The sequence below is a fragment of the Entelurus aequoreus genome, linkage group LG26, assembly GCF_033978785.1.
Source record: "Entelurus aequoreus isolate RoL-2023_Sb linkage group LG26, RoL_Eaeq_v1.1, whole genome shotgun sequence".
Lineage (NCBI taxonomy): Eukaryota > Metazoa > Chordata > Actinopteri > Syngnathiformes > Syngnathidae > Entelurus > Entelurus aequoreus.
In genome coordinates this window covers 32310101-32332917 of record NC_084756.1, presented here as the reverse complement: position 1 = coordinate 32332917, position 22817 = coordinate 32310101, and the positions used below count along the sequence as shown (strand labels likewise).

Genomic DNA, 22817 nt, shown 5'->3' with positions numbered 1-22817 from the left:
GTGTGTTTTGACCTCCGCCGAACCCCCAGGGTTCGATTGAACCCAGGTTAAGAACCACTGGTCTAGTATTTGCTCACATTTGTTAGAATATGGGAATATTTCCGTTGTAAAACAACACCACTCACTCGGTACACCAACCCACTTGAATTACAAGTCTCTGTGGTCGCTCCACAGTGTTGTGTGTCTCCATTTTTAGAAGATGGGAGTACCGGCCTTCATATCAGCTCCGTTCAACCTGCCTATAACAGTCTTTATATTTAGTTTTTAAACTGCAATTTACTCCCACTATGTTGTAATTTGTAGTATATTATCGACAATTAAAGAGCCCGAGTCTATATTTGCAAATATTCAGGCTTATGTACAGTTGTGATCAAAAGTTGTAAAGAACATAATGTCAAGGCTGTCTTGAGTTTCCAATCATTTCTGCAGCTCTTGTTTTTTTTGTGATAGAGTGATTGGAGCACATACAAAAAAACATTCATGAAGTTTGGTTCTTTTATGAATTTATTATGGCTCTACTGAAAATGTGAGCAAATGTGCTGGGTCAAAAGTATACATACAGCAATGTTAATATTTGCTTACATGTCCCTTGGCAAGTTTCACTGCAATAAGGCACTTTTGGTAGCCATCCACAAGCTTCTGGTTGAATTTTTGACCACTCCTCTTGACAAAATTGGTGCAGTTCAGCTAAATGTGTTGGTTTTCTGACATGGACTTGTTTCTTCAGCATTGTCCACACGTTTAAGTCAGGACTTTGGGAAGGCCATTCCAAAACCTTAATTCTAGCCTGATTTAGCCATTTCTTTACCAGTTTTGACGTGTGTTTGGGGTCATTGTCCTGTTGGAACACCCAACTGCGCCCAAGACTCCGGGCTGATGATTTTAGGTTGTCCTGAAGAATTTGGAGGTAATCCTTAGGGATGTCCGATAATATCGGCCTGCCGATATTATCGGCCGATAAATGCGTTAAAATGTAATATCGGTATTTATCTGTATCGTTTTTTTTATTATCTGTATCGTTTTTTTTATTTTTTTTATTTTTATTTTTTTATTAAATCAACATAAAAAACACAAGATACACTTACAATTAGTGCACCAACCCAAAAAACCTCCCTCCCCCATTTCTTTCTGTTATCAATATTCTGGTTCCTACATTATATATCAATATATATCAATACAGTCTGCAAGGGATACAGTCCGTAAGCACACATGATTGTGCGTGCTGCTGGTCCACTAATAGTACTAACCTTTAACAGTTCATTTTACTCATTTTCATTAATTACTAGTTTCTATGTAACTGTTTTTATATTGTTGTACTTTCTTTTTTATTCAAGAAAATGTTTTTAATTTAGTTATCTTATTTTTTATTTTTTTTAAAAAGTACCTTATCTTCACCATACCTGGTTGTCCAAATTAGGCATAATAATGTGTTAATTCCACGACTGCATATATCGGTTGATATCGGTATCGGTATCGGTAATTAAAGAGTTGGACAATATCGGAATATCGGATATCGGCAAAAAGCCATTATCGGACATCCCTAGTAATCCTCCTTTTTCATTGTCCCATTGTTCCTGGGATTAAAGACCTCACCTTTTCTCCTCCAAACATAATGTTGGGTATTGTGGCCAAACAGCTCCATTTTTGTTTCATCTGACATCACATGGACAAAGATAAGACCTTCTAGAGGAAAGTTCTGTAAAGTTCTGTGGTCAGATGAAACAAAAATCGAGCTGTTTGGCCACAATACCCAACAATATGTTTGGAGGCCTTTAATCCCAGGAACACCACGCCTACCGTCAATCATGGTGGTGGTAGTATTATGCTCTGGGCCTGTTTGGCTGCCAATGGAACTGGTGCTGTACAGAGAGTAAATGGGACAATGAAAAATGAGGTTTACCTCCAAATTCTTCAGGACAACCTAAAATCATGAGGCCGGAGGTTAGGTCTTGGGCGCAAGATCCAGTGTTGTGGTATTTCAATTAACTGGAATCCAGTGTGCTGTGGGGCCCTATTGTAGTGAATCACACCTGAGCCGTCATAAATTAATCAAATCTTTATTAGACACGTAAACAATGTGATAAAGAACATTTTACATCAATCAATCTAGGGATCTAGATATCTTGTCAGGACACTCCTCACTCTTTTGCCTTCACCTTCATTGTCCATTCCTTTTTTGGTGACTTTATATACTCTGGACCTAGACGTTGAGTCCGCGACATACATGGCGGACAATAACTGATACAGTCTGCTTTGCCAGTCCTCGACGGCCAGGTAATACAAAGCACACGCTATCTTTTTTTTATCACATCCACGGGAGCTCGCATTCTCGTTGTCTCTCCTTTGACAAATGGACGAAGTTTTTTCGCTAAGTAGAATCACAGCTGACCTGGACATTGGAAAGTTCTCTTGCCGTCTGAGAAGTGTTGTATCCCAAATAGCTGCAATCGCTTTCTCTTAAGGTATTCATGAGTTATTTCCACAAGTATCTGTACATGTAGAAGAAGGAGAAACACGGCCATGTCTGGATGACTCGCCTCCATATTTCCAGTGGTTAGCTCCGAGTTACGAAATCGCTTCATTATGAAGCTGGCTGTGGCGCGTTCTTTCTGATGTCACTTCCTGTGTGGGCGTGGTCTTACTGGCGTCACTTCCTCTCCGAACTCAGTTTGTAAACGATCAGTGAGTCCATACAAAGCTAAGTGCAGGAGATTCAAGAATTACACTTACCCGTGTAAAAATGTGTCCGAGGAGGGGGACCTTAAATGCTGAGTTAGTGTGGCTGAAACGGGGCTTAGGTTAAATAATTATTCGTTTAAAGGGTTATCCGACTTAGTGTAGACACAGCCTTAGTGCCGCTTTAATGCACATGTTTTGGCGGTTGACATTTCTTGTTTTAATTGAGTTTTCATTCCTGTTTTATGTATGCAAAAAATGCAGATTCCTCGTATTTATTGATTGATTCATTCTTATGCTTCCTCCTCTGCTGTCAGATTTAATGGTGCAGGTGTTTGGCAGAACCTTAAGCAGCTGCTTTGGTTTTAATAACCAGTGGGAAAACCATCCAGCCTACATTGTAACGTTCAAATTCACCACATTCAAAGTCATCAAAAGCCGAGCATAAGAGCCTCCTGTACCTTAGTTTGACCTTATTGCAGAGGATTTACAAGTTAAAGTACCAATGATTGTCACACACACACTAGGTGTGGCGAAATTATTCTCTGCATTTGACCCATCACCCTTGATCACCCCGTGGGAGGTGAGGGGAGCAGTGAGCAGCAGCGGTGGCCGCGCCCGGGAATCATTTTTGGTGATTTAACCCCCAATTCCAACCCTTGATGCTGAGTGCCAAGCAGGGAGGTTTTGGGTCCCATTTTTATAGTCTTTGGTATGACTTGGCTGGGGTTTTTACCAGGTTATGCAGTTACACAATCGTATTATTAATATTTGTATTGAATTATCCCATGGGGAAAAAAACAACAGTAAAAATGTGAGAAAAAAAGAGCCCAAAAAATGTAATGTAAGGACAAAAATATGACACTTTTAAACTAGTAATAATAATATACTTAGTCACCTATAACATAAAGTGTTGTCTTTAAATATATATACACGTAATACCTATTTTTAGCATTTAAAAAAAACAAAAAAAAAAACAATGGCACCCCATAGTTGACTTTTTAGTAAGTGGCCCATGGTGGAAAAAACCCTGATCTAAAATATTAAAAATTCTCAAAATAAAAATAAAATATACCTGGAATATAAACAGAGTTTAGTTAGTTCATTAAAAGATAAAATAATATTAACTTATGAAATAATTAGAAAAATGACAGCAACCATAATAAACACTGTTTAATGTGTAAAGGAATATTCATATTTTCATACAAGCAGAATGTTTGACACGCTAGGTTATGCAGTTACACAATTGTATAATTAATATTTGTATTAAAACAAACATCCCATAGGAAAAATGTAAGAAAAAAAGAGCCAAAAAAATGTAATGGAATGAGAAAAAGATGACATTTTTAAACTAGTAATAATAATAATAATAATATACTTAGTCACTATAACACAAAGTGTTGTCTTTAAATATATATACACGTAATACCTATTTTTAGCATTAAAAAAAAAAAATGGCACCCCACAGTTGACTTTTTAGTTAGTGGCCCATGGTGGAAAAAAACCCTGATCTAAAATATTAAAAATCCTCAAAATAAAAAATAAAATATACCTAAAATATAAACAAAGTTTAGTTAGTTCATTAAAAGATAAAATATTAACTTATGAAGCAATTGGAAAAATTACAACAACCATAATAAACACTGTTTAATGTGTAAAGGAATATTCATATTTTCGTACAAGCAGAATGTTTGACACGCTAGGTTATGCAGTTACGCAATTGTATAATTAATATTTGTATTAAAACAAACATCCCATAGGAAAAATGTAAGAAAAATAGAGCCAAAAAAATGTAATGTAATGAGAAAAAGATGACATTTTTAAACTAGTAATAATAATAATAATAATATACATAGTCACTATAACACAAAGTGTTGTCTTTAAATATATATACACGTAATACCTATTTTTAGCATTAAAAAAAACAAAAAACAATGGCACCCCACAGTTGAATTTTTAGTAAGTGGCCCATGCTGGAAAAAAACCCTGATCTAAAATATTAAAAATTCTCAAAATAAAAAATAAAATATACCTAAAATATAAACAAAGTTTAGTTAGTTCATTAAAAGATAAAATATTAACTTATGAAATAATTGGAAAAATTACAACAACCATAATAAACACTGTTTAATGTGTAAAGGAATATTCATATTTTCGTACAAGCAGAATGTTTGACACGCTAGGTTATGCAGTTACACAATTGTATAATTAATATTTGTATTAAAAAAAACATCCCATAGGAAAAATGTAAGAAAAAAAGAGCCAAAAAATGTAATGTAATGAGAAAAAGATGACATTTTTAAACTAGTAATAATAATAATAATAATATACTTAGTCACTATAACACAAAGTGTTGTCTTTAAATATATATACACGTAATACCTATTTTTAGCATTAAAAAAACCCAAAAAAAAACAATGGCACCCCACAGTTGACTTTTTAGTAAGTGGTCCATGGTGGAAAAAACCCTGATCTGAAATATTAAAAATTCTCAAAATAAAAATAAAATATACCTGGAATATAAACAGAGTTTAGTTAGTTCATTAAAAGATAAAATAATATTAACTTATGAAATAATTAGAAAAATGACAACAACCATAATAAACACTGCTTAATGTGTAAAGGAATATTCATATTTTCATACAGGCAGAATGTTTGACACGCTAGGTTATGCAGTTACACAATTGTATGATTAATAATTGTATTAAAACATCCCGTGGGAAAAATGTAAGAGAAGAATAGCAAAAAAATTGAATGTAATGAGAAAAAGATGAACATTTTAAAGTAATAATAATAATAATATAATATGCAGTCACCTATAACACAAAGTGTTGTCTTTAAACATATATATACACGTAATACCTATTTTTAGCATTTAAAAAAACAAAACAAAACAATGGCACCCCACAGTTGACTTTTTAGTAAGTGGCCCATGGTGGAAAAAACCCTGATCCGATCTGATCATATGTGGGCTCTGTACCGACGATGTCGTTGTGGCTTGTAGCCCTTTGAGACACTTGTGATTTAGGGCTATATAAATAAACATTGATTGATTGATTGATTGATTGATTGATGATCTAAAATATTAAAAATTCTCAAAATAAAAAGAAAATATACCTAAAATATAAACAGAGTTTAGTTAAATCATTAAAAGATAAAATAATATAAACTTGTGAAATAATTGGGAAAAATTACAACAACCATAATAAGCACTGTTTAATGTAACGCTAGGTTATGCAGTTACAAAATTGTATAATTAATAATTGTATTAAAACATCCCATGGGAAAAATGTAAGAAAAAAAGAGCCAAAAAATTAAATGTAATGAGAAAAATATGACATTTTTAAAGTAATAATAATAATATGCATAGTCACCTATAAGACAGTGTTGTCTTTAAGTATATATATACAGTATATATATGTATAATACCTATTTTTAGCATTAAAAAAAAACAAAAAACCAAAAAAAACAATGGCACCCCATAGTTGACTTTTTAGTAAGTGACCCATGGTGGAAAAAACCCTGATCTAAAATATTAAAAATTCTCAAAATAAAAGTAAAATATACCTTAAATATAAACAAAGTTTAGTTAGTTCATTAAAAGATAAAATAATATTAACTTATGAAATAATTGGAAAAATTACAACAACCATAATGAGCACTGTTTAATGCGTAAAAGAATATTCATATTTTCGTACAAGCAGAATGTTTGACACGCTAGGTTATGCAGTTACACAATTGTATAATTAATATTTGTATTAAAACAAACATCCCATAGGAAAAATGTAAGAAAAAAAGAGCCAAAAAAATGTAATGTAATGAGAAAAAGATGACATTTTTAAACTAGTAATAATAATAATAATAATATGCATAGTCACTATAACACAAAGTGTTGTCTTTAATTATATATACACGTAATACCTATTTTTAGCATTAAAAAAAAATAAAAATAAAAAAATGGCACCCCACAGTTGACTTTTTAGTAAGTGGCCCATGGTGGAAAAAACCCTGATCTGAAATATTAAAAATTCTCAAAATAAAAATAAAATATACCTGGAATATAAACAAAGTTTAGTTAGTTCATTAAAAGATAAAATATTAACTTATGAAACAATTGGAAAAATGACAACAACCATAATAAACACTGTTTAATGTGTAAAGGAATATTCATATTTTCGTACAAGCAGAATGTTTGACACGCTAGGTTATGCAGTTACACAATTGTATAATTAATATTTGTATTAAAACAAACATCCCTTAGGAAAAATGTAAGAAAAAAAGAGCCAAAAAATTTAATGTAATGAGAAAAAGATTTCATTTTTAAACTAGTAATAATAATAATAATAATATACTTAGTCACTATAACACAAAGTGTTGTCTTTAAATATATATACACGTAATACCTATTTTTAGTATTAAAAAAAACAACAAAAAAACAATGGCACCCCACAGTTGACTTTTTAGTAAGTGGCCCATGGTGGAAAAAACCCTGATCTAAAATATTAAAAATTCTCAAAATAAAAATAAAATATACCTGGAATATAAACAGAGTTTAATTAGTTCATTAAAAGATAAAATAATATTAACTTATGAAATAATTAGAAAAATGACAACAACCATAATAAACACTGCTTAATGTGTAAAGGAATATTCATATTTTCATACAGGCAGAATGTTTGACACGCTAGGTTATGCAGTTACACAATTGTATAATTAATAATTGTATTAAAACATCCCATGGGAAAAATGTAAGAAAAGAATAGCAAAAAAATTGAATGTAATGAGAAAAAGATGAACATTTTAAAGTAATAATAATAATAATAATATAATATGCATAGTCACCTATAACACAAAGTGTTGTCTTTAAACATATATATACACGTAACACCTATTTTTAGCATTTAAAAAAACAAAACAAAACAATGGCACCCCACAGTTGACTTTTTAGTAAGTGGCCCATGGTGGAAAAAACCCTGATCCGATCTGATCATATGTGGGCTCTGTACCGACGATGTCGTTGTGGCTTGTAGCCCTTTGAGACACTTGTGATTTAGGGCTATATAAATAAACATTGATTGATTGATTGATTGATTGATGATCTAAAATATTAAAAATTCTCAAAATAAAAAGAAAATATACCTAAAATATAAACAGAGTTTAGTTAGATCATTAAAAGATAAAATAATATAAACTTATGAAATAATTGGGAAAAATTACAACAACCATAATAAGCACTGTTTAATGTAACGCTAAGTTATGCAGTTACAAAATTATATAATTAATAATTGTATTAAAACATCCCATGGGAAAAATGTAAGAAAAAAAGAGCCAAAAAATTAAATGTAATGAGAAAAATATGAAATTTTTAAAGTAATAATAATAATATGCATAGTCACCTATAAGACAGTGTTGTCTTTAAGTATATATATACAGTATATATATATATATAATACCTATTTTTAGCATTTAAAAAAAACAAAAAAACAAAAAAAACAATGGCACCCCATAGTTGACTTTTTAGTAAGTGGCCCATGGTGGAAAAAACCCTGATCTAAAATATTAAAAATTCTCAAAATAAAAATAAAATATACCTTAAATATAAACAAAGTTTAGTTAGTTCATTAAAAGATAAAATAATATTAACTTATGAAATAATTGGAAAAATTACAACAACCATAATGAGCACTGTTTAATGCGTAAAGGAATATTCATATTTTCGTACAAGCAGAATGTTTGACACGCTAGGTTATGCAGTTACACAATTGTATAATTAATATTCGTATAAAAACAAACATCCCATAGGAAAAATGTAAGAAAAAAAGAGCCAAAAAAATGTAATGTAATGAGAAAAAGATGACATTTTTAAACTAGTAATAATAATAATAATAATATGCATAGTCACTATAACACAAAGTGTTGTCTTTAAATATATATACTCGTAATACCTATTTTTAGCATTAAAAAAAAAAAAAAAAAAAAAAAAATGGCACCCCACAGTTGACTTTTTAGTAAGTGGCCCATGGTGGAAAAAACCCTGATCTGAAATATTAAAAATTCTCAAAATAAAAATAAAATATACCTGGAATATAAACAGAGTTTAGTTAGTTCATTAAAAGATAAAATAATATTAACTTATGAAATAATTAGAAAAATGACAACAACCATAATAAACACTGTTTAATGTGTAAAGGAATATTCATATTTTCATACAAGCAGAATGTTTGACACGCTAGGTTATGCAGTTACACAATTGTATAATTAATATTTGTATTAAAACAAACATCCCATAGGAAAAATGTAAGAAAAAAAGAGCCAAAAAAATGTAATGTAATGAGAAAAATATGACATTTTTAAACTAGTAATAATAATAATAATAATAATATGCATAGTCACTATAACACAAAGTGTTGTCTTTAAATATATATACACGTAATACCTATTTTTAGCATTTAAAAAAAAACAAAAAACAATAGCACCCCACAGTTGACTTTTTAGTAAGTGGCCCATGGTGGAAAAAAAGCCTGATCTAAAATATTAAAAATTCTCAAAATAAAAAATAAAATCTACCTAAAATATAAACAAAGTTTAGTTAGTTCATTAAAAGATAAAATATTAACTTATGAAACAATTGGAAAAATGACAACAACCATAATAAACACTGTTTAATGTGTAAAGGAATAATCATATTTTCGTACAAGCAGAAGGTTTGACACGCTAGGTTATGCAGTTACACAATTGTATAATTAATATTTGTATTAAAACAAACATCCCATAGGAAAAATGTAAGAAAAAAAGAGCCAAAAAATTTAATGTAATGAGAAAAATATTACATTTTTAAACTAGTAATAATAATAATAATAATATACTTAGTCACTATAACACAAAGTGTTGTCTTTAAATATATATACACGTAATACCTATTTTTAGCATTAAAAAAACAAAACAAAAAACAATGGCGCCCCACAGTTGACTTTTTAGTAAGTGGCCCATGGTGGAAAAAACCCTGATCTGAAATATTAAAAATTCTCAAAATAAAAATAAAATATACCTGGAATATAAACAGAGTTTAGTTAGTTCATTAAAAGATAAAATAATATTAACTTATGAAATAATTAGAAAAATGACAACAACCATAATAAACACTGCTTAATGTGTAAAGGAATATTCATATTGGGGCCCCCCACATATGCAAAAAATGCAGATTCCTCGTTTTTATTGATTGATTCATTCTTATGCTTCCTCCTCTGCTGTCAGATTTAATGCTGCAGGTGTTTCTGCAGAACCTTAAGCAGCTGCTTTGGTTTTAACAACCAGTGGGGAAACCATTGTAACGTTCACATTCGCTACATTCAAAGTCATCAAACGCCGAGCGTAAAGCCCTCCTGTACCTTAGTTTGGACTGACGTGGGCCTTATTGCAGAGGATTTACGAGGTTAAAAATGAGGTGACGTGCAGGCTCTTCTCCGCGTTGCATGGCTGGCCTGCCGGCGAGAGAGAAAGTGCAGCACAGCTGGTGTTGAAAGACTGGGAGAACATATGGTTGTGTTTGGACAGACAGATTTGGAGAGTTTGGGAATAAGCCCATCTGACATACACGGGGGAGCGGGGAATTTGTCTCTGTCAATTGTAATTATCAGAGCCCAGCCACGGGCTACAGTAGCTTTATGTTTCTGTTGAATGAGCTTTTTTTTTTTTTTGTGCTTAATTTCTTAATGTGCCGCTTTATTAAAGCATGGCTGGGAGCCCAGAATGAGACAAGAGAGCTGCTCATGTGGCTTTTTGTGCATGATTTATAAAGTCAATTTAGACATCTCTGGTAATAAATATGGATGTCAGTGAGCGATTTTTTTTTTTTTTTTTTTTTTTTTTGTCTGGGATAGCGCTGTTATCCCACACGTTCCCCTTGGCCAGGGGTGGGAAATACATTTTTACCGGGGGCCGCATGAGCAACCCGAGCACTGCTGGAGGGCCACATCGACAATATTTCAATTAAATTTTGCTCAATATTATTTTTTATGTATACCGTAAGATAAATAATAATAATAATAATTAATAATAATAATAATACTTCAACATAGTGTGTGTAACAGCATTCCATGACTAATATAAATAAATTAACATTAATAATAAATGACAGTAAAATAAGCACACGTATGACTGAGGAGTCATAGCGTAACTTTGTGTGGTGTTTGAGTTGTCCGACTTTTTGTGTGGCCATAAACGCAGCAGTGGTTTAGTGCTATGCGTGTTGGTGACAGATGACAAGTTGGTTTTGGCCTGGTTTGTACGGCAGAAAATGACTAGTTTTTCGAGATAGAAGTGTGAAAACTCATGTTTTTGGTGTGGTTATGGCCAAATATAAACAGTTTTGCTCAATAAAGTGATCGATATAATTCCTGTCCTCGAAGCATCTCGATAGACGTTACAATAATTGAACGGTGTTCAATTAAACGGTGTTGACGAACACCGTTAGGGCCGCTTGTTGTCACTGTCACTCAAAGTTGCATTGCAAAATTACATAGAATAAATAAGAATAAATATGTTTATTTTGTTTAGAATTCAGATGGGATTTGATTTGGTGCGCGGCATATATTTGCTGCGCGCAGAGGACGCTTGAGCAGTGCGCAATTGCGCAGGCGCGCACCTTAGAGGGAACGTTGCTTGGCAGTCCATGTCTTGTTGGAAACACGCCATTCTTCATCAACTTTTCTCTTTTTAGCGTCTCGGGTGTAAACCGTGCATCACTTGTCGCTGCATGTGCACCTTCACTCGCAGGTTACACACGGACATACGCCCATAAATAATACTTTTCAAAATAAAAGCAGCACAGTTGTATTGCGCGCACGACATAGATGTTTTTTCAACTTTATTTTGTAATTTGTTATTGCAGCTGTTCACATTCACTCACAATCACGCACACGCATACGTCCACACGGAAGTAATACAAATAACGATTTTCAAAACAAAAGCAGCACCGTTGTATTGCACACTCGACATAGATACTTTTTAAAATTTATTTTGTAATTTATAATTGGCCTCACGCGGGCCGGACAGGGACGCACAAAGGGGCCGCAGAATGCCCAAGTCTGCCCTTGGCTGTCAAAGAACTCTTTAGATCCAGTGCTTTGGATTCCGGCCGTATACTTTTTTTTTACTGCACTTGTGACTGACTGATTACAAGATGTGCTGATGTGCCGATGGACGGAGAACACGTGGCAAATGTGGCACGAGATGACTGACGGAGTAGAAAGCACTGATAGGACTAGGCAGGATTTTGTGTTTTATTCTTTGTTTAATTCCGATGACCTCAAATGTAACTTGTGTCTCGCACCATTTCTTCTACCAAGGCTTTTATCTCCCAGTTAAATGTCAGATTAGGCCTGGTGGGTTTAAAAACAATGAGTTGGACATAATCCCAATTATAGTATGTAATAAAAGATAATATTACACAATTGCATTTATGCAACTTTTATACTACTATACTAGGGTTGTCTCGATACCAAAATGTATTTCGATACTTTGATACTTTTCTAAATAAAGGGGACCACAACAAATGGCATTATGGGCTTTATTTTAACAAACAAATCTTACGGTACATTAAACATATGTTTCTTATTGCAATCGAAGAACAATTTTAGCCTTAAATAAAATAGTGAACATACTAGACAACTTGTCTTTTATTAGTAAGTAAGCAAACAAAGGCTCCTAAGTTGTCTGCTGACATATGCAGTAACATATTGTGTCATTTATCATTATGTTATTTTGGCAGAATTATGAGGGAATGTCATGACGTGACGATGCGCCGTCATGCCTGTTAAAAAATTAAAAAAAATTAAAAAAAATGGGTGGTACCGGTATTTTTCAAACAGGGTATAGTACCGTTTTTTATCCATTATTACCGCGATACTATACTAGTACAGGTATACCGTACAACCATATTATATACTATCTATAATATACCAAAATACAGGCCTCAAATTTTTAGTTTTTAATGTCAAGGCAAATGTTGCCCTAAAGGAGGGCTTATATTTTAGGGCACCAAGGCAAGTTGGAAGGGCACCAGGGGAAACATTTTCTTTCGAGGCAGGGGCTCCAAAGCATGTATGTGTGTATATATATACTGTATATATATATATATATATATATATATATATATATATATATATATATATATATATATGTATATATATATATATATATATACACACACAAGTATATGATATACAAATAATCAAACGTCTATCAATTGAAATAGTATAGTGTATGACCTAACTTGTAGTAAACTTTAGTAAAGTTGTGTAAACATAAATATATAAATAAATGATAAATGGGTTATACTTGTATAGCGCTTTTCTACCTTCAAGGTACTCAAAGCGCTTTGACACTATTTCCACATTCACACACACATTCACACACTGATGGAGGGAGCTGCCATGCAAGGCGCTAACCAGCAGCCATCAGGAGCAAGGGTGAAGTGTCTTGCCCAAGGACACAACGGACGTGACTAGGATGGTAGAAGGTGGGGATTGAACCCCAGTAACCAGCAACCCTCCGATTGCTGGCATGGCCACTCTACCAACTTCGCCACGCCATATAAAACGCCATGCAATTTTCATTCCATTGTTTACATCAGCGACTTATGTTCAACATTTACAAAAAGTACTTATACGGAAATCTTTTTATATATATATATATATATATATATATATATATATATATATATATATATATATATATATATATATATATATATATATTATATATATATATATATATATATATATATATATATACAAACACACACACAGTAGAGGCCAAAAGTATGGACACACCTTCTCATTTAAATGTTTTTGATTGATTGATTGAGACTTTTATTAGCAGGTTGCACAGTGAAGTACATATTCCGTACAATTGACCACTAAATGGTAACACCCGAATAAGTTTTTCAACTTGTTTAAGTCGGGGTCCACTTAAATTGATTCATGATACAGATATATACTATCATATATACTATCATCATAATACAGTCATCACACAAGATAATCACATTGAATTATTTACATTATTTACAATCAGGGGTGTGGGGGGCGGGGGGGATATGGACAGCAAGTAGTGGAGAGAGAGAGAGAGAGAGAGAGAGAGAGAGAGAGAGAGAGAGAGAGAGAGAGAGAGAGAGAGAGAGAGAGAGAGAGAGAGAGAGAGAGAGAGAGAGAGAGAGAGAGAGAGAGAGAGAGAGAGATCAGAAGGCATAAGAAAAAGTATCTGCATTTAATTGTTTACATTTGATTATTAGCAATCCGGGGAGGGTGTTAGTTTAGGGTTGTAGCTGCCTGGAGGTGAACTTTTATTGCGGTTTTGAAGGAGGATAGAGATGCCCTTTCTTTTAAACCTGTTGGGAGCGTATTCTACATTGATGTGGCATAGAACGAGAATGAGTTAAGACCTTTGTTAGATCGGAATCTGGGTTTAACGTGGTTAGTGGAGCTCCCCCTGGTGTTGTGGTTATGGCGGTCATTTACGTTAAGGAAGTAGTTTGACATGTACTTCGGTATCATGGAGGTGTAGCGGATTTTATAGACTAGGCTCAGTGCAAGTTGTTTTACTCTGTCCACCCTGTGTTTTCTTTATTTTCATTTACATTGTAGATTGTCACTGAAGGCATCAAAACTATGAATGAACACATGTGGAGTTATGTACTTAACAAAAAAAAAGGTGAAAAAACTGAAAACATGTTTTAGATTCTAGTTTCTTCAATATAGCCACCCTTCGCTCTGATTACTGCTTTGCACACTCTTGGCATTCTCTCGATGAGCTTCAAGAGGTAGTCACCCTGAAAGGGTTTTCACTTCACAGGTGTCATAGTTTTGATGCCTTCAGTGACAATCTACAATGTAAATAGTCATGAAAATAAAGAAAACACATTGAATGAGGAGAAGGTGTGTCCAAACTTTTGGCCTGTACTGTATTTATATATATATATATATATATATATATATATATATATATATATATATATATATATATATATATATATATATATATATATATATATATATATATATATATATATATATATATATATATTACTGTTACATATACTGTAATATTGTACATGGTAATTGGGATTTGTTATATATTGTATATATTATATAAAAATATAATATAATATATCAGTATATATTATATACTGTATATATAATATGTAAATATTACATATATCATATATGTAATATTTACAAATTATATATACAGCATATATGATATATGTTGTATTTTATATTGCTACTATGGTACATTTTTAGTCTACTTTATACCTGCATTATCCTTTCCATCCTTTGTAACTGAGCTACTATGTGGAACAATGTCCCTTGTGGATCTATAAAGTTTGTCTAAGTCTAAGTCTATATACAGCATATACACTTTTCTGTCCTGGTGCCATCCCATAGGGGGCGCTACACATGCCATTCACAATAGTTGTCTTATTGTGTTCTCCCATTGGCTATAGTTGTCATTGTTAGCGTCCAAATAATTACGGAAGCCCTCCAAATATGAATAGCGCACGTGAGGAAAAAGGTGGCCACATGGTGAAAAGAAATGGCCGCAGGGATGTATTTTTGTAAACTAGTTTCATTCTTGAGGAAACACCAGAGTAACTGTATTCTCCACATGCTTTTGGCTTAAAACGGAAAACAAAACAAAACAAATCGCAGCGCCTAAAGCTGACTTTCCTGCGCTCGCTGCTTCATCTTCCCCTCGTTCTTTGACTCCCCCTCATTTGCTCCTTTCTCTGCAGTTTCTCCTTCACACCTCACTGCATTTAAATGCATTTGGGTCAGCGGCTCGGCGTCGAAAGTGCGGATTTAAACGCGCACTTCCGCACAGGCTGTTGGAACCAGTGACGTGCGGTCACTAGAGGCAGGGGAGGCTCCAGCCTCACCTGCCATCATGGAAAGAAAACAAATGTAAAAAGAAAAAAAATTAATTAAATTGTTATATGTATTCAGTGATTATACTATAAAGTTATTTTCCATTTAACTTCACCAGTTTTAGATTATTTTTATTCAAAATCGCTGAATTTTCACATTTGCCGTTCAAATACTGAGAAGAGACGGTGCGGTGATCCGCAGCCAGTTGAGGCACTAGTGCCTAGGGATGATGTTTGATAAGGAATTATCGAGTTCGAGCCTATTATCGAATCCTCTTATCGAACCGATTCCTTATCGATTCTCTTATCGAGTCCAGATAGGTTGTTGTACATGGAAAAAAACACACAATATTTGGTTTAACAAAAGCTCACTTTTATTATATAATAAAAAAATAAAATCTAATAAATAAATAAATATTGACTGTTACCCACCTAAAAAAATAAAATAAAATAAAATAAATAAATATTGACTGTTGTTACCCAAAGTATATTAAGTGGGATTTTTCAGAGAAACAAATATATACAGTAACACAAAAACAAGCTGTCTCTGTGATCACTATAGGTGTATAAATAATAATATAGTGTTAAATAAAATCAGTCCCTTGGGCACAAAACTGAAAATAATACAGCTCTCCAAAAAGTGCACTTCTGCTGCTATTTGACATAACTGTTTGTTATGATGCTTTGACATTTTTGCACTTTATTTCTTTATTGAAAGAAAATTCTATGAGGAGAAAAGTTCTTTGCAAATGTGGTTACAATGCTAAAAAATGAAAAGTTAAAGCTAAAAAAAGAAATACACTTTATTGAGTTAACATTATTTCTTTATGGGGGGAAAAATGTTATGAGCGAGAGAATAAAACAACTACACTACCCAGCATGCATTGGGAGTTACGAGCATGCGCGGTAGCCCCGAAAAGTGTTGCATGTTGCCACGCTGTGAAAGTAAACGTCAAGAACTCAGCCAACACGCCTCATCTGCATTATTTATAATTAGACAGACAACATATATACAGTGTGATTTTGTTTTGTTTACAAGGAAAGAAAAGCAAAAGTTAAAAAAGGGAGATGTGTTGTATATATATGTATGTGCTGCGGTTGTTTTAAGAACAATGCGACAGCTGCCGTAAAGGAGGTGCGTTGCTAGCCTGGTTGCTATGTTTCCGGTTGGTCGTAAAAGTGTCCGTCATGTGTTTTACCCTGCTCAAATCTCTCAGTAAAGTTATTCGATGGATTATAGTTTTTGTTTTGAACTTTATTACACCTTGGAGCGCTTTTTCCCGTCCTTTGTTTTCCTGCTTTCGCTATCTGCGCCTAATGACTGAGCTACGTGACGTCATTTCTTGTGATGTCTCACGGAGCATTTCTGGTCGGGACGGGATTCGAATAAAGAATCAACTCTTTTCCTTTACTATAGTGGTCTCGATAACGGGTACCGGTTCTCAAAAAGGGATTCGAGTCCGAGGACTCGGTTCTTTTCTTATCAAACAACCGGGAAAACCGGTTTCGAGTATCATCCCTACTCGTGCCTCACCATGGATTGCGGACTCGGCTAACTGCTGGCCTGCTGTGCAGTGAGACCGTATTGCTATATGAATTATATTGTACATTTCCATAGTTTAGTTAGCTGAGGTATATAATGTACAGTGTATATTGTCAACAACTGTATGTGTGTAAAGTATTTCTTGTGCTGAGCGATCATAAAACTGCTGCGAAGACGCACTGTGGGAGGCTCGCAGTAACCCCGCCTCCTTGTGCCAAGCACCCCCGTCGCAGAATGCACCGCCCGACGGGAGCGCCACACCAAACAAAGCCCACACCCAAACCCTCCACGTGCAAGACCGAAATGCAGGGACACAACATTAGGTACACCTGCAGACTGCAGCATGGATTTCACATTCATTCACAACTCCTCCAACACGAACACCACTGTTCCCGCACTTATAAGTAAAGGTAAGACCATAATAACGTTTTTTTTAAATTAAATGTGCTTTTTTGTGTGCTACAGTTTGTATGTGTAAAGTTAAAGTACCAATGATTGTCACACACACACTAGGTGTGGTGAAATTTGTTCTCTGCATTTGACCCATCCCCTTATTCACCCCCTGGGAGGTGAGGGGAGCAGAGGGCAGCAGCGGCGCCGCGCCCGGGAATAATTTTGGTGATTTAACCCCCAATTCCAACCCTTGATGCTGAGTGCCAAGCAGGGAATAATGCTGGTATGAGCTTTTAAACATAACCCGTTAACTGCTGCCAATCACATGGTGAATAAGATACTCTTTAGGGTTCATATGTTTGTAAATCTGACTGTGATGAAGTCAGTGCCTCACCAGTCATGAACCTCACCGCACGTCACTGGTTGGAACGGCGAGCTTGCGCGCGTCCATTTTTGCTACGCGTTCCTTGCGCCAATTAAGCCTGGTTTCCACCGAGAAGTGTGCTTCCCTGTAGTTTGCTGCATTTGTTTGTGTTTCCAAGTGGAGGCTCCGACTTGTGCTTTCCTTTTTACGAGAGAGCGTGCAGACGTTCAACATCATCGTTCAAAACGTGACCATGCTTTTTTCGAATTCCGCACGACCAAACAGTGTGCGTAACAAACGAGTCCATTTTTTTAAATCGATTGCCAAAACAAAGAATTTTTGTGAATCAGTCACTGTATCTTTTTTTAAATTATTATTATTTTTTTGATTAGACTTCGACAAACTTTATTGATCCACAAGTAGCTCAGTTTCAAAGGATGGAAAGGGTAAGGATGGAAAGGATAATGCAAGTATTAAGTAGACAAAAAATGTACCATAGTAGCAATATAATCAATGTTCCCTCTAATTGTTCATGTGTGTGAGCAAACACAAAAACTCCCTGAGCATTCAGTGGAGCACATGTGAGCAACATCACACGTGGCAATACCAGCAGCACACCTGTCTCAAACCAATCTTTTATAATAACACTCAAATGAGAGGAGTCATTTTCATGAGATTATTTTGGAATATTAGTGATTTGGCCCACTTGTAATGAAAATAAAAGAAATCTTGTTTTTCATAAGCTATGGATTAGTATTGTACAATATGTCTGGGTGGGGGGTCCTGCTTTGGAAATCATTTGTCCCCCTTTCAGAGATCACAATTAGTTGCCCTTAAACATCCTCATGTTGCACAATGAAATGTAAGCATAGGATGAAGTGTGCATTCCTGTAACTTTCTCTAGTAACAGTATTCCATGATTAATATCAATACATTAACATTAATAATAAATGACAGTAGAATAAGCCCACGTATGACTGAGGAGTCATAGTGTAACTTTGTGTGGTGTTTGAGTTGTCCGACTTTTTGTGTGGCCATAAACGCACCAGTGGCTTAGTGCTATGCGTGTTGGTGACAGATGACAAGTTGGTTTTGGCCTGGTTTGTATGGCAGAAAATGACTAGTTTTTCGAGATAGAAGTTTTTTACTCATGTTTTTGGTGTGGTTATGGCCCAATATAAACAGTTTTGCTCAATAAAGTGATCGATATAATTCCTGTCCTCGAAGCATCTCGATAGACGTTACAATAATTGAACGGTGTTGACGAACACCGTTAGGGCCGCTTGTTGTCACTGTCACTCAGAGTTGCATTGCAAAATTACACAGAATAAATGTCTTTATTTTGTTTAGTATTCAGATGGGATTTGATTTGGTGCGCGGCATATATTTGCTGTGCGCAGAGGACGCTTGAGCAGTGCGCAATTGCGCAGGCGCACACCTTAGAGCAGTGGTCCCCAACCACCGGGCCGATTGGTACCGATTGGTACCGGGCCGCACAAGAAATTTAAAAAAAAAAAAAAAAAATTTTTTTTATTTTTTTTAATTAAATCAACATAAAAAACACAATATATACATTATATATGAATATAGATCAATACAGTCTGCAGGGATACAGTCCGTAAGCACACATGATTGTATTTCTTAATGGAAAAAAATAAAAATATATATTTTTTTTTTTTAATTTCACCCTCCACCCCCCGCCCCCCCGGTCCGTGGGACACATTTTCAAGCGTTGACCGGTCCGCAGCTACAAAAAGGTTGGGGACCACTGCCTTAGAGGGAACGTTGAATATAACATATATGTAATATTTACATATTATATATACAGTATACAATATATACTGATATATTATGTCATAATATATTTCAGCAAAACAATGCCAAGCCACATTCTGGGAAATAATTCCACCTGAAAAGCTTGAAAAATTGGTCTCCTCAGTTCCCAAATGTTCACTGAGTGTTGTTAAAAGGAAAGGCCATGTAACACAGTGGTAAAAATGCCCCTGTGCCAACTTTTTTTGCAATGGGTTGCTGCCATTAAATTCTAAGTTAATGATTATTTGCAACAAAAGTTTCTCATTTCGAACATTAAATATCTTGTCTTTGCAGTCCATTCAGTTGAATATTAGTTGAAAAGGATTTGCAAATCATTGTATTCTGTTTTTATTTACCATTTACACAATGTGCCAACTTCACTGGTTTTGGGTTTTGTACAAAAAGACAAAACTACTTGAGGAATCCGACTAATTTAGTGCATGGAAACGTACTGAGTGAGTCACACGCAGGCAGGAAAACAGCTAACCAGCAACACCCGCTTTCAGCCTCTTTAAAGGCCTACTGAAACCCACTACTACCGACCACGCAGTCTGATAGTTTATATATCAATGATGAAATCTTAACATTGCAACACATGCCAATACGGCCGGGTTAACTTATAAAGTGCAATTTTAAAATTCCCGCTAAACTTCCGGTTGAAAACGTCTATGTATGATGACGTATGCGCGTAACGTCAATCGTTGAAACGGAAGTATTGGTACCCCATTAAATCCAATACAAAAAAGCTCTGTTTTCATCTCAAAATTCCACAGTATTGTGGACATCTGTGTTGGTGAATCTTTTGCAATTTGTTTAATGAACAATGAAGACTGCAAAGAAGAAAGCTGTAGGTGGGATCGGTGTGTTAGCGGCTGGCTGTAGCAACACAACCAGGAGGACTTTGACTTGGATAGCAGACGCGCTAGCCGACGCTAGCCGCCGACCGCACGGATGATCGGGTGAAGTCCTTCATCCTTCCGTCGATCGCTGGAAGGCAGGTGAGCACGGGTGTTGATGAGCAGATGAGGGCTGGCTGGCGTAGGTGGATAGCTAATGTTTTTATCATAGCTCTGTGAGGTCCCGTTGCTAAGTTAGCTTCAATGGCGTCGTTAGCAACAGCATTGTTAAGCTTCGCCGAGCTGGGAATTATTAACCGTGTAGTTACATGTCCATGGTTTAATAGTATTGTTGATCTTCTGTCTATCCTTCCAGTCAGGGGTTTATTTATTTTGTTTTTATCTGCATTTGAGCCCGATGCTATCCCGTTGGCAAAAGAGTTTCGCCGATGTATTGTCGCGGAGATAAAAGTCACTGTGAATGTCCATTTCGCGTTCTCGACTCTCATTTTCAAGAGGATATAGTATCCGAGGTGGTTTAAAATACAAATCCGTGATCCACAATAGAAAAAGGAGAAAGTGTGGATTTCCTATGAGCCCTTGTACCTAAGTTACGGTCAGAGCGAAAAAAGTACGTCCTGCACTGCACTCTAGTCCTTCACTCTCACTTTCCTCATCCACAAATCTTTCATCTTCGCTCAAATTAATGGGGTAATCGTCGCTTTCTCGGTCCGAATCTCTCTCGCTGCTGGTGTAAACAATGGGGAAATGTGAGGAGTCCTTCCTCCTGTGACGTCACGCTACTTCCGGTACAGGCAAGGCTTTTTTTTTATCAGCGACCAAAAGTTGCGAACTTTATCGTCGATGTTCTCTACTAAATCCTTTCAGCAAAAATATGGCAATATCGCGAAATGATCAAGTATGACACATAGAATGGATCTGCTATCCCCGTTTAAATTAAAAAAAAATCCATTTCAGTAGGCCTTTAAGAAGCTCATAGTGGACAGTTTACTAGCAGTGACATTTTTTTTTTTTTTTGCCACTTTTTGTAGACCCTCAGCTGAAGTGGGATTTCACTTGCAGATAGCGAGCAGAGGAGATTGTGTCGATGCCGTCAAACTGGAAAAGAAACTTACTCCATCAGCACTTTACCTTGACGACTCTTTTGCTTTGATGTCCTTCTCCCCTGACTTATGAATCCATTTAAGAAAGCTGCTTGAGAGAAATATGTCACACGGACGGGAGGGGAGGGGGAGGGAGAAAGGGAGGGGGGGGGGGGGGGAATGAGCAAATGGAATGAAGGGAGGGGCTAAGCGAGATGGAGGAATGGCACAGGGGAATAATTCAGCTAATGGAATGACTGTTTGGATATTCAGCAGAAGTAGGAACGGAGATTATGATCTGGCAATTAGCGTAACAAGGTTTTATTGATTGGCTTGCCGCTGTAGCGTCTCCTGCTGCCAAAACGCGGCATGTGGTTTTAGCATGCGCACCGTGGTGTGTTTAAAGCCAGTCAGCCACACTCGCTCCCAGTTACCATCCACTCGGCTCCCAGCATCAAAGCTGCAACGTTATGGATTGCCGAGTTGAAAGGAGCACATTTGCATATTTCTTTTACTTTTAAGTCCAAAGCGTTGCCCTCTATTCCCCATGCAGGTATGAAAAGAAACATCTGCTGCTGAATGAGTTGCTTTTCTTTTCTTTTTTTTGGCATATTTATGTTTGATTACATCAGCAGATGATTATTAGCCAAGTCTTTGATGGACTTTACTGTAAACATGATGTTTTTGTGCTTTTTTTGTTGTTGTATTGTCTAGTTGGAATAAGGAATGATAATAATAATTAGGGATGTCCGATAATGGCTTTTTGCCCATATCCGATATTGTCCAACTCTTTAATTACCGATACCGATATTGATATATACAGTTATGGAATTAACACATTATTATGCCTAATTTGGACAACCAGGTATGGTGAAGATAAGGTCCTTTTTTTTTTTAATTAATAAAATAAAATAAGATAAATAAATTAAAAACATTTTCTTGAATAAAAAAGAAAGTAAAACAATATAAAATCAGTTACATAGAAACTAGTAATTAATGAAAATTAGTAAAATTAACTGTTAAAGGTTAGTATTATTAGTGGACCAGCAGCACGCACAATCATGTGTGCTTACGGACTGTATCCCTTGCAGACTGTATTGATATATATTGATATATAATGTAGGAACCAGAATATTGATAACAGAAAGAAATGGGGGGAGGG

The 22817-nt window shown here is 35.0% G+C and overlaps 1 protein-coding gene across 4 annotated transcripts in view; it reads left to right on the top strand.

Annotated features, from left to right (window-relative positions):
- The window catches only part of LOC133643531 (thymocyte selection-associated high mobility group box protein TOX-like), a 397001-nt gene that overhangs the window by 210167 nt on the left and 164017 nt on the right, over positions 1 to 22817 (top strand). The gene's annotated exons all lie outside the window — the stretch shown is intronic.